The 9,853-nt window shown below is 41.1% G+C and overlaps 1 long non-coding RNA gene across 1 annotated transcript; it reads left to right on the top strand.

Annotated features, from left to right (window-relative positions):
- The first annotated feature begins 294 nt into the window (after positions 1–294).
- LOC135411401 (uncharacterized) lies at positions 295–8,805 on the top strand. The gene is made up of 3 exons (XR_010429136.1): positions 295–7,508; positions 7,727–7,971; positions 8,219–8,805. It is a non-coding gene; the product is annotated as an uncharacterized LOC135411401 (long non-coding RNA).
- Positions 8,806–9,853: the final 1,048 nt, after the last annotated feature.

The following is a 9,853-nucleotide window of genomic DNA, read 5'->3' as shown; positions in this document are numbered from 1 at the left end:
TTTGCGTAAGGGTTCAGATACAACAGCTGATCGGGGAACCCTGATCGTCCTCAGCACAAACCCGACAGAAGAGAGATGAAAGGCTTCAGCACCTAAGTAGCATAAGCATGGCAACAACATATTTCTGGTACAACAGGCCAGTGCCATCCACCACAAATTTGTCTCCATAGCCATTGTATTAGACACAGAGGGGGCTGACTGGGTGTCAAATATCTCCTGCTTATGACTGTTCTAATTACCCAGAGGAACACACTGCCGCGTGGTGTCAGGGAGGCCTACAGCTCCTGAGACTGTACGGTGAGGAGGACAAGGCTTTCTCTGTGCTCCAGAGGGTATCTGGCAGCAGTTATTCCCTGAACTGTGTTGGCAAGCCTTCCAGTTACTGGCCATCATGTCCTCTGTTTAGTATCAATCCTATTCATTATCTGAGCAGAAATAAAAATGAATCCTTCTGCTCATTTAGTTGTGCTTAAACAGGGTCTTTTCCTGGCAAAATAATGGTAGTAACAGAAGGAATTTTTTTCCAACTCCTGGCTTCTGTAGCCGGCCTGAGAGGAATTTCCAGTGTAGACCTGGGAACAGGTCTACAGGCAGGAGGTTTATATCAGTCCTCAAGTTTCACAGCTGGGATCCAGAAACAATTTTTCTCTTCGTTGCCAAATAGCAGAGCTTAATTTTTTTTTTTTTTTTTGGGGGGGGGCAGATCTTTCTTTTGAATTTCCTTCACTATGTACTCCAGCCATGTCCAGGGAAGCCCCTAGACTTTGGTCTGGTTGCACTGTCAGTGCTGCTGTTTTGTTTGATGCAGATGGGAAGCAGTTCAGGAGGAACTTAGGTGTGAACAGGTGGCTAAACCCACACCTCTGAGAGCTGAAGAGGACAGCTCTGTTCACTCCTGACCTGTAAAACAGAGTGACTAACTCAGATTAGATTTGAAGTGTCTCTGTAGTGAGAGAAGATAAGATTTGTGTTGCTTGTTTAGGGAAAAACAAATTAGATGCAGTGAAAGGCCTGAAGGGAAGGAGGGAAGACTATCCTGAGAAAGACAATACATTCGGTATTGCCCTGACCCTGTAAAAGAGAAAGGGGGCAGCGACAGCTGATCTAGATTAGATCCAGAGAGAGGGTTGGGACTTCAATAAGATCATCTTCAAAGCTTAAGCCCTGATTTCAATATTTGTTTTCTCATCTTGGGCAGTAGCTGGCTTGAGGATACTGCTTCAGGCACACCTTGAATACAAAATAGCGTGAAATTCAAAGTGATCAAAGAAATAGATAAGAATAAGTCACTCGGGAGGTGAGAACTTTAACCAACACTGAAATTATACAGAAATTCCAAGATCAGTCAAGTAGGATGTCTTAACATATTTTATCATGGCTAAATGCCTGTTACTGTGGGCCTTTCTAGCAAGTGTCTTTTGATACACTAGAAAGAATCAGCAAAAGAGCAGTTCTCATGGCTCTTTGAAAAACTCCTAGTTTTTAAAAACTGAAGTAAGAGTTGAATTCCTGCCTGAAATCCTGTATCACAGACTGTGTCTCACAGGGTGAAACCCTGTGTTCAAACATGTGCACATCTTCACTATACCCAAGCCCTTTGTTGTTATGGATTATTCCTTTTAGAGGTCCCTGAGGACTTTTAAGTAATTTTCTTATAATTAGGGGTACATGGTGAAGCATGCACAACAGCACTCAAAATGTTCCTCATGCTGCATTAGCTGGCACACTCCTTCTAAGGGGCATCTGGTTTGGGCTGAAGGGTTTTTCTAGTTCATGTTTGTAGAGCTTGTCTTACATCAAAAGAGAACCAAGAAAAAAGGGAACAAAATCTTAAAACCATTCTCTTTCCTCTGCCGCTACTGTGAAATATGTTCCCAAGAATGAGAGCAGGTCAAATTATTCAGCGTTGGTATATAAGTGCTTTGGGAAGGGTTACTAGGGCATTTCCATTATTTGCTGTGGTTGTTCAGTGGTTGTGACATTTAGAGGGTACTTTGAAGAAAATAGCCCAGCTGGTAAATGACAGCAGAGAAAGGGGAAGGAAAGCAAATGGAGAGGAGGGAAATTCACACAGATTTCCTGACAAGATGAAAGGGTAAAGAAAACTCAGTGAGTTCTTATTCAAAAACCATTTTGGTGGCCTCTGTTTGAATGAGAGAACTGTTTCTTAGCATGCTTAGCAACTACTTGGTCCCGTCCAGGAGTACACTCCACCAAATGTCTGCTGTGTTTAACACCACAGTCAACTTTGTAATGTGTGATGAGAATTATTTTTACAGCTGAGCTTCTTAAGAGAGGCCCACGTGGTGTGTAAGTCCTGGTGGGTTTTAACACACCTCTGTTGCATTAAAGAGGGAAACACTGATCTTCACCAGGACTTTTAAGGTACACAAAAGTATTAACATCCAATGTTTAAACCAGATGAGAAGCAGCCTGAGAACCTGGTGTCCTCCACAGGGAACCCAGTGTGTGCATGTGGGGAGACAAGGACAATGACAGTACTTTCTCTGCTGATTCTCAGCACAGTTTTGGTCATATCGCCTTTCCCATATGTCCTCCGGTGTCACAACCTGCAAAGGAGACAAAATAGTGATTTCTACACCAGATGGACACTGTGAGAATGTAGCATTTGTACACAGCTTTAGTAAAAGTTTCAGTAAGTCTCAGTGCTCTGATATCAGGTGATGGCATAAATATTTCTTGGTACTTAAATAAAAACGGTGAGTTTGGAGACAAAATATAAGTGTGGCATGGAAGAGATTCTTGTGGCAGGAGCGCATTCCTATTTGGAGTGTGACTTTGAGAAAATTGCTTAACCTGTCTTCTATGTGTTTATTTCCCAACTCTAAAGCCATGTTGATATGTTGTTGCCTTGTTTGCTGGATTGCATGAGCAAATTAATCAACCTCTGGGAGAAATTCAGATATTACAGTGATATAAATAGAGCTGGCCAGGAAACTTCTCAAATCCTTCAACTTTATTGCACATCAAGATAAAACAATCTTTCAAAGGTTGTTTAGTGGATCGGTAATTAAAATAAATACATACATAGAACAAACATCATTTTGGCAGTAAGTGTGCTCCCAAGGGATGTGGATTCATATTCAAATTGCCATTAACTACATAGAGGGTCTTGAACCTGGGGCTTTCCTTTCCTGGAAAACTGTTCAGAGTTGGGGTACTTGGTTAACAAAAGCTGCTTGTGTTAAAATTAAAAAAAAAAAAACCAACATGGAAATCTGACTGGCTCTGAACATAGTAAGAATACAAGGAATGTTATTCAGAAGTGCAAAATTTAAATATGGACCAACCTCACAGAGAAAGCAAGGTGCGAGGAGCAAGAAGAGAAGAAAAAAAAGGAAGGGAACACAAAAAGGCCTGCATATCTATCACCAAATGTGTCTTTTCCAAAGCATGTGGAAAAAAAGCATCATGAAGAGTGCAACACAGCAGGCTAGGTGTAGATTGAATACATAAACCCATCCCCAAAGCACTGAATAGTGAGGTGTGAAAGAGAGAAATTTAGAGAAAGGAGAGCTATGTCAGCAGTAGCATGAAAACCTAGAGACTAACATGGCCTTGTTTAAGAGAAATTAGAGGCAAGGAGAGAGGGGAGGGAGAAAGTGTTGATGCACTATAAGATTATCACACATTTCTAAAGAGGTCTGAAAGAACTGACTTCCTGCTGTGGGGTTCCTCTCATATTGGTGTGAACAAGCATCACACTATCACCTGCAAAGTCTTTAAGTGCAAGTGGTGACACTTCAGTATTCACAGCCTGCCTTAGAAAATCCCGGGGAAGCAAAAGAAAGATGAAAACCATGCAAGTCAAAAGGGTGTTGCTCCCATTGTTCTCCTTGCTGCTTGGTTAACTGGGAATCCCTTTGAGCAACAGAGAGGTCACATCTGCCCAGATGTGCTCTGCTTGCACCCCAGTGCAGGGTAGTGTGGAAGCAGCTCCCTATAAACCCCTTTCATGATAACAGTACAATGAAATCACCCTGCTTGGCAGGATGCCAGTTCTCACCACAAAAGCATGATTTTAGCAGAATATATATGTGCAAGAAGAATACCTGTGGAAGATGATTACCCTGTGACATGGCAGCACAGTCCCTTTTACAGGATGGGTAGGACTGAAACCACTCAGGAATCCATAAAGTCCTTGTTCAGTTCAAGACAGTCCTAAGACTGAACCTGAGTTACCAAAGATAAGAAAGGGTGCATCTAGACCCTCTCCAGGTAGGACCTTGGTCATGATTGATGCACCCCTGGCCATGAGCTCCTGCCAGTCCCGGCCCACTGGTGTGAGGATTGAATTTGCTATCAAGAACATGAAGATCTGAAGCTGAAGGAAGCCACTGTGGCTGTGACAGGAAGGACCCTGAGCTTCACAGTAAAACAACAATAAACAGGTCATGCACCAAAAACAGAGGGGAAAGGAAAATTAGCCTGAGTTTTTGACACCAGGTAAAATAATTTATAGATAGGGTCACTGGAAGATAATGCTGAACTCAAGAAAGGTATTAGCCATGTCCATGTGTTTTGCTGCATATGTTTCATACCTTGTAGACAATGCAGGACCACTGAGCTCTCCAAAGAGAAGCTTGCCTTCTGAGGGGCACTATGCTGTCTCCAGCATGAAGCCATGGGCTGCCAGTTCAGCCCTGTTATTGTACTGTGTAACAAGAACCTGGAACAAGCAGGGCTAATCAAAGTCCTTTATTTAGATGATACAATACGAATAACAAAGCCCCGCTTATTTTCCGCAAAGGGATGTGTGAGAGGATTTCTTTTGGAGGCATGGGGAGTATGCTCTGAGTATATCTTGTCTAGTTTTAATGCTTATTTCTGGTTTGGATAACCTCATTCATGTGATGTCCAATCCCATAAAAAGGACAGAAGTAAGGATGAAAACTAACTTTGTGATCCACAACCCTACAATATCCCACAGGCATTTTCAACAATAAAAAAGCTGTTCATGTTCTTAATTCTTCATGAGAGACAAGATGTTGTTTATAACCACCACCAAAAAAAAAAAAAAATCAAGCAAACTGCAAATGCTTTACTTTTCACTATTATTAACTGCTCCCCAGCAAATCAGCCCATTTCTCTTCTGAAACAGTGAGATGTGCCTAGCTGACACTTAATAAAGAGATGTTTGAGCTTGCCTAGCCTACATTTCAGGAAAAAGTTATTTTCCTCAGTTTAATGAAAATTCACTTTTTTTTGGTCCTTCTTTATTCATTTATTTTTGAGGCCTTCCACCTCTGTTAACTGTGGGAAAAGACTTCACTTTGCCAGGGTACAGCATGCATTGTAAAAGTAATTCAATTTTACACCATAGCAATGACATGATCAAGGGAACTTTGAGCAGGCTTTGTGACCAAGAGCATTTAACAAGTATGTGAAAAGCTTCCAAAGAGCCCTCATGAAAGAAAGAAAGGTTATAACAATAGGAGAGGCAGTTTGATAGTGGTAAATTAAGAGTCATAGGAGTGACTCTAATCAGGTTAAGCTTTAAAGAAAGAGAAGCACCTTTATATTTCTTGGGTATAGGCCTGAGTGCATTAAGAACTGTTGAATTTGTGTTGGGAAGTACACAAATCCCTGTGGCACTCAGCACTTGCTCCTCTTCGGGCTGAAGAATTCAGCCCTGCAAGGAGAAAGACTTTCTAGGCAAAATAAGTAAAACCTCAGAGTCGGACTGAGTATCTTGGGAGAAGAATATTGAGTATTTCTTAGTTTTAGTCAATACCTAGACCTCTTTAGAAGTCATCATATTCCATTTTGTTCCCTGTGGAAACCTTCTGGCAATGCCAGTGTAAACGTGGGGACCGTCTGGTGCATAAAAGCAATGATGAACCATTCACACACATTACTAGTTTTTAAGATCTGTGCAGCCTGTGATAGATTCTGCCCTGAGCTATACAGTGAAGTACATGTACCTCATGCAAATGACACATATTTATACATACTGTGTGTATTCATATGCATATCAGGTAAAATGGTTCTGGGCATATCATTAAAACTTAGAGTTGGTAAAGAGTGTGCATAGAGATGTATGCTTTAACAGAGAATCCAGCTATCTAAAAAAATAACACAGAAACAAATAGGTTATCAAGTTGCTAGGTCTAGTTTTGTTGTTTCTCACATATGGCTTAATCAACACCTTTTACATATCTATCGCTGTGAAAAATGCTCAGGATTTATTTTGCCCAGGAAAATTATTATAACTTTGTTGGAAAAAAGTAAGACATTACAAAGCTGGGGCTGCCTCAGTTTTGCAATCGACAGGGACACCTACAGGAAGACAAAATTAACACATTGGCATATTGGGTGTTTTCTGCTTTATTTGTTCACAGCTTGAGCCTATTACCTAATAGAGACACGAGAAAATGGCCCATCTGTTTGCAGTGGGCAAATGTGTGAGTAGTACTCTCTGGAGCTGCATGGGAGAAGGGTTGCTTTTCAAGAACGTATTTACTTTACTCTCTGTTTTCTCAACGGTGTGTATAACTCAATACTAAAAGGCTAATTTGTTTAAGAAAACCAAACCTGACTTCTTCAGTTAATTGCTTACAGAAGAGCTGTACGTATTGCATGGGTTCTGTGTGCTTTGCTGAGTGGACTGGAGTGGCCTCCACTATGTGACCAGTGAGGATGTGTAAAAGCCAGCTCGATGGCAGCAAACCACTCATTGTTCCTGTCCTGCTTGCTCTGGTGGGGCTGCAGCTCTTGGAAAAGTTCAAGGATGTGTAAGGAGTGGGAGAGAGATGAAAGTCTGTCTATCAAGGGATGGGGATGAAGCAGCTGGGAGGGAAAGTCTGCTCAGGGGCACATGGGATTTGGGATATGATTAATGCTTTGGCAAAATGTTAACAAGAACAGGATCTGGCAACTGAGAGGAAATGCCTATGTGTTCTCTTGCAATCAGCCTTGAGCTGGAATAGGAGCCTATGCTCGTGCCAAAGTGAATTCAAGCATTTGCATGTACATGAGTGGAAACACGCTGTAATAGAAAACATGGAATTTGGAGACCTGCATCCTGCTGGACCTATTCCTCTAGTGGGAGCTGGGTCTTCTTTGCAGCTCCTTTTATCAGGAGAGAGACAGAAGAGAGTTTTGGTAAACAGCAGCACACTCTCCAAACAATATCAACAGTCAATGTATCTTCTTCTCAGAAACTTTGCCACTCAGGCTTATTAAACAATTTTTAAATCTCCTTCAGTAGAAATCACTGATGCCAGAGGTAGCCTTTACTTCTCTCTAGTCTGCAGGGACAGAACTGCTTGAAGGTATTAGCTATGCTAAGCCTCTTAAATAACTATTAAACACATAAAACTCTTAAATGCACACAAATCCTGTGTAGCAAAAGGCAAACAATAAGGAAAAGCTGATCAACCATTATACAGCAATTTAATCTATGCAATTTGCATAATTTTGCCCAACAGAAGGAGGCTGGAGCAGAACTGCCTTCTGAAGAAAGACAGAAATCCTGTACCAAACAGGTAAACTATTGGGAATGAGGATTTTACAAGTCCTCAGCAAATACTTGGCATTGGACAAAGGGAGCGTGATATAATTGCAAGGAATGTGATGTAGATGAACTGGAAGAGACAAAAGACAAGTTGAGAGCATGAAAAAAAGTCATTTTGCAATCCAATTAGGGAATTTAGAACAAAGGTTGATTATGTACTTTTAACTCTGTGGCTCTGTATCATTTCAGTGGACTTATGTGTTGGCATCCTGTACCTGAGCTTCAACTGCAGACAAACTGCAGCTACCTGCAACATCTGTGCATGTGTGGCACCTTCACACCTGGAGAGATTGAAGAGTGGTGACTTCTAAGCAGTCTGCTTTACAAATGGCCACAAGGCAAATGAGCCACTGGTACCAGGACTCAGGACCACTCCATGCAATAGCCTCTGGGGCTCCTACAGAAACTGTTTTCTCTAGTTTACAGTCTGTAAGGTAGGCTCATATATCTGGAAATATGCCTATCACATTGTAGACTCCATAGCACTAATCTAAACTCAGATACTGACCATGTAGACATGGAGCTGTACAACTTGCTTGTAAGTAGATAATTGGATGCTCCATGTCACTGCAGAGCCACCTGCTTAGACTGAGTCCCTACACTTCATGAATTTACACCAGGAGCTCATTAACAATTTAGTGCTGAGCTGCAAAGCAACCTTTTCTTTTTTTTTTTTTTCAGGAATATCCACTATTATGTTCCCAGCAATCTGATGGCCATCAATGCCTTGATGATAAACTGGAAATCTTCACCTTCTTCTGTCCTCACCCCTCAAATGACCCATGAAAGAGTCTTGGAGATCAAAGAAATCTTCTTCCATCCTTATCCTTTGGACAGAAAAACTGATGGGATTTAGCACCCATGTGGGAATATGAGCATTGGTAACTGGGGAGTGGTAGGGGTGGAAAATGGTTGGGGGAGGTGGTGGTGGAGGAGCCCAGAAGATGAATTACCTGGGGAGGAGGTACATACTGAATTGTGGTTTCCATAACAAGTGTGAGAGGACAGAAGAGAAATTACTTCCGCTGCCCCAAATAAAGATCAAGGAGTATTTGCATTCAAAGGGGTTGGGTTGTGCACATACCTCTTCAGTCACCTTCTTTTAACTGGAAATCCTCACTAATTAATTGCTCTGTAAATTCTGCTTCTGCACATCATATAACTTGAAGGGCTTGCTTGTTTCTCCAGTACTCACCGCATGTGTTCCTTGCCCTTGTGTTTTGCTCTCCAAAGCCAAATTAAAACTATAAAGGAGTTAGATGAGAAAACTGGGGGATTCTATAATATTTTTTTAAAGTCCTCCAGTTCCAACATGTTAAAATACAGGCCTGTGTGCTACAGACAACCAAACAAAATGTCCAGTAAGAATTATCCATTGTTATTCCTACTTTTTTTCATCAATTTGAGGCTTTATCTTGAATTCACTTAGTAAACTCAGCAATTTGTGGGATTTTCACAGCACCTTAGGCAGACTGAAGTGGAGCTGATGAATAATCAGTGATGCAACAGCTGTTATCCAGAGATAACAGAGGACTTCATGCTGCAGATGTGCATGGGGTCAAGAGAGACAATGTTGTGCATGAAAAAGTCATACAATGGAGTTCTGTGTATTTTCTTCAGATTTCAAGAACAAAGAAGCAATGATCTTTTGTCTGCTGCTGTCATTCCCTGCTTCACCATTAAGGTAGTTTTCTTTTTTTTTTCCTTAATGGAAGGTATTTTGAAATAGACCCCTGTCAATCATGCCCTGAAAAAGATGAGTCCAGCCATGAGCAGAAGCCTTTTAAAAAGTTTAAAAATACTGAATGTCAAAACATGTGGCAGTAAGGTTAACATGGCACTTTGGATGCATGTGATTTGGATATATTTGGTTCAAAGACAGGTTTGGTTTTAATCACTGAGTATGCCAAGTTTCAAAGGACAAATAAAAAATTGAGGAAAACAAGACTATACCCCTGTGTTCAGCAAAGATCTTTCCAACCTTCAACAGTGGTCAACAGCACTGTGTAAGAACATGGCTAGCAAAGAGAGACAATTCTTTCTGTATAGCCTTCTGGTATCTGGTATTCTGTGACTTAAGGACTTCTGAGTTCAGGTTGTATTCATGTGTTGAATTGCATTTAGAGAATATTCTTATCCAGATTTGTCTCTTTGTGTTTATAATTGATACTATATAGGAGAAGATACTTCCTCTGTTTGTTTTGGCCTCGCTGTCACATCATTTCAGGTGAAGCCCATTAATATTTGTACTGTGAGAAGTGGTGAATAACTTTTCCGTTATTGCCTCTCCATATCTGTCACAATATTACATATCAC

Source organism: Pseudopipra pipra, chromosome 3 (genome assembly GCF_036250125.1).
Source record: "Pseudopipra pipra isolate bDixPip1 chromosome 3, bDixPip1.hap1, whole genome shotgun sequence".
Lineage (NCBI taxonomy): Eukaryota > Metazoa > Chordata > Aves > Passeriformes > Pipridae > Pseudopipra > Pseudopipra pipra.
The sequence above is the reverse complement of the archived record's forward strand: the minus strand, read 5'-3'. Positions and strand labels throughout refer to the sequence as shown.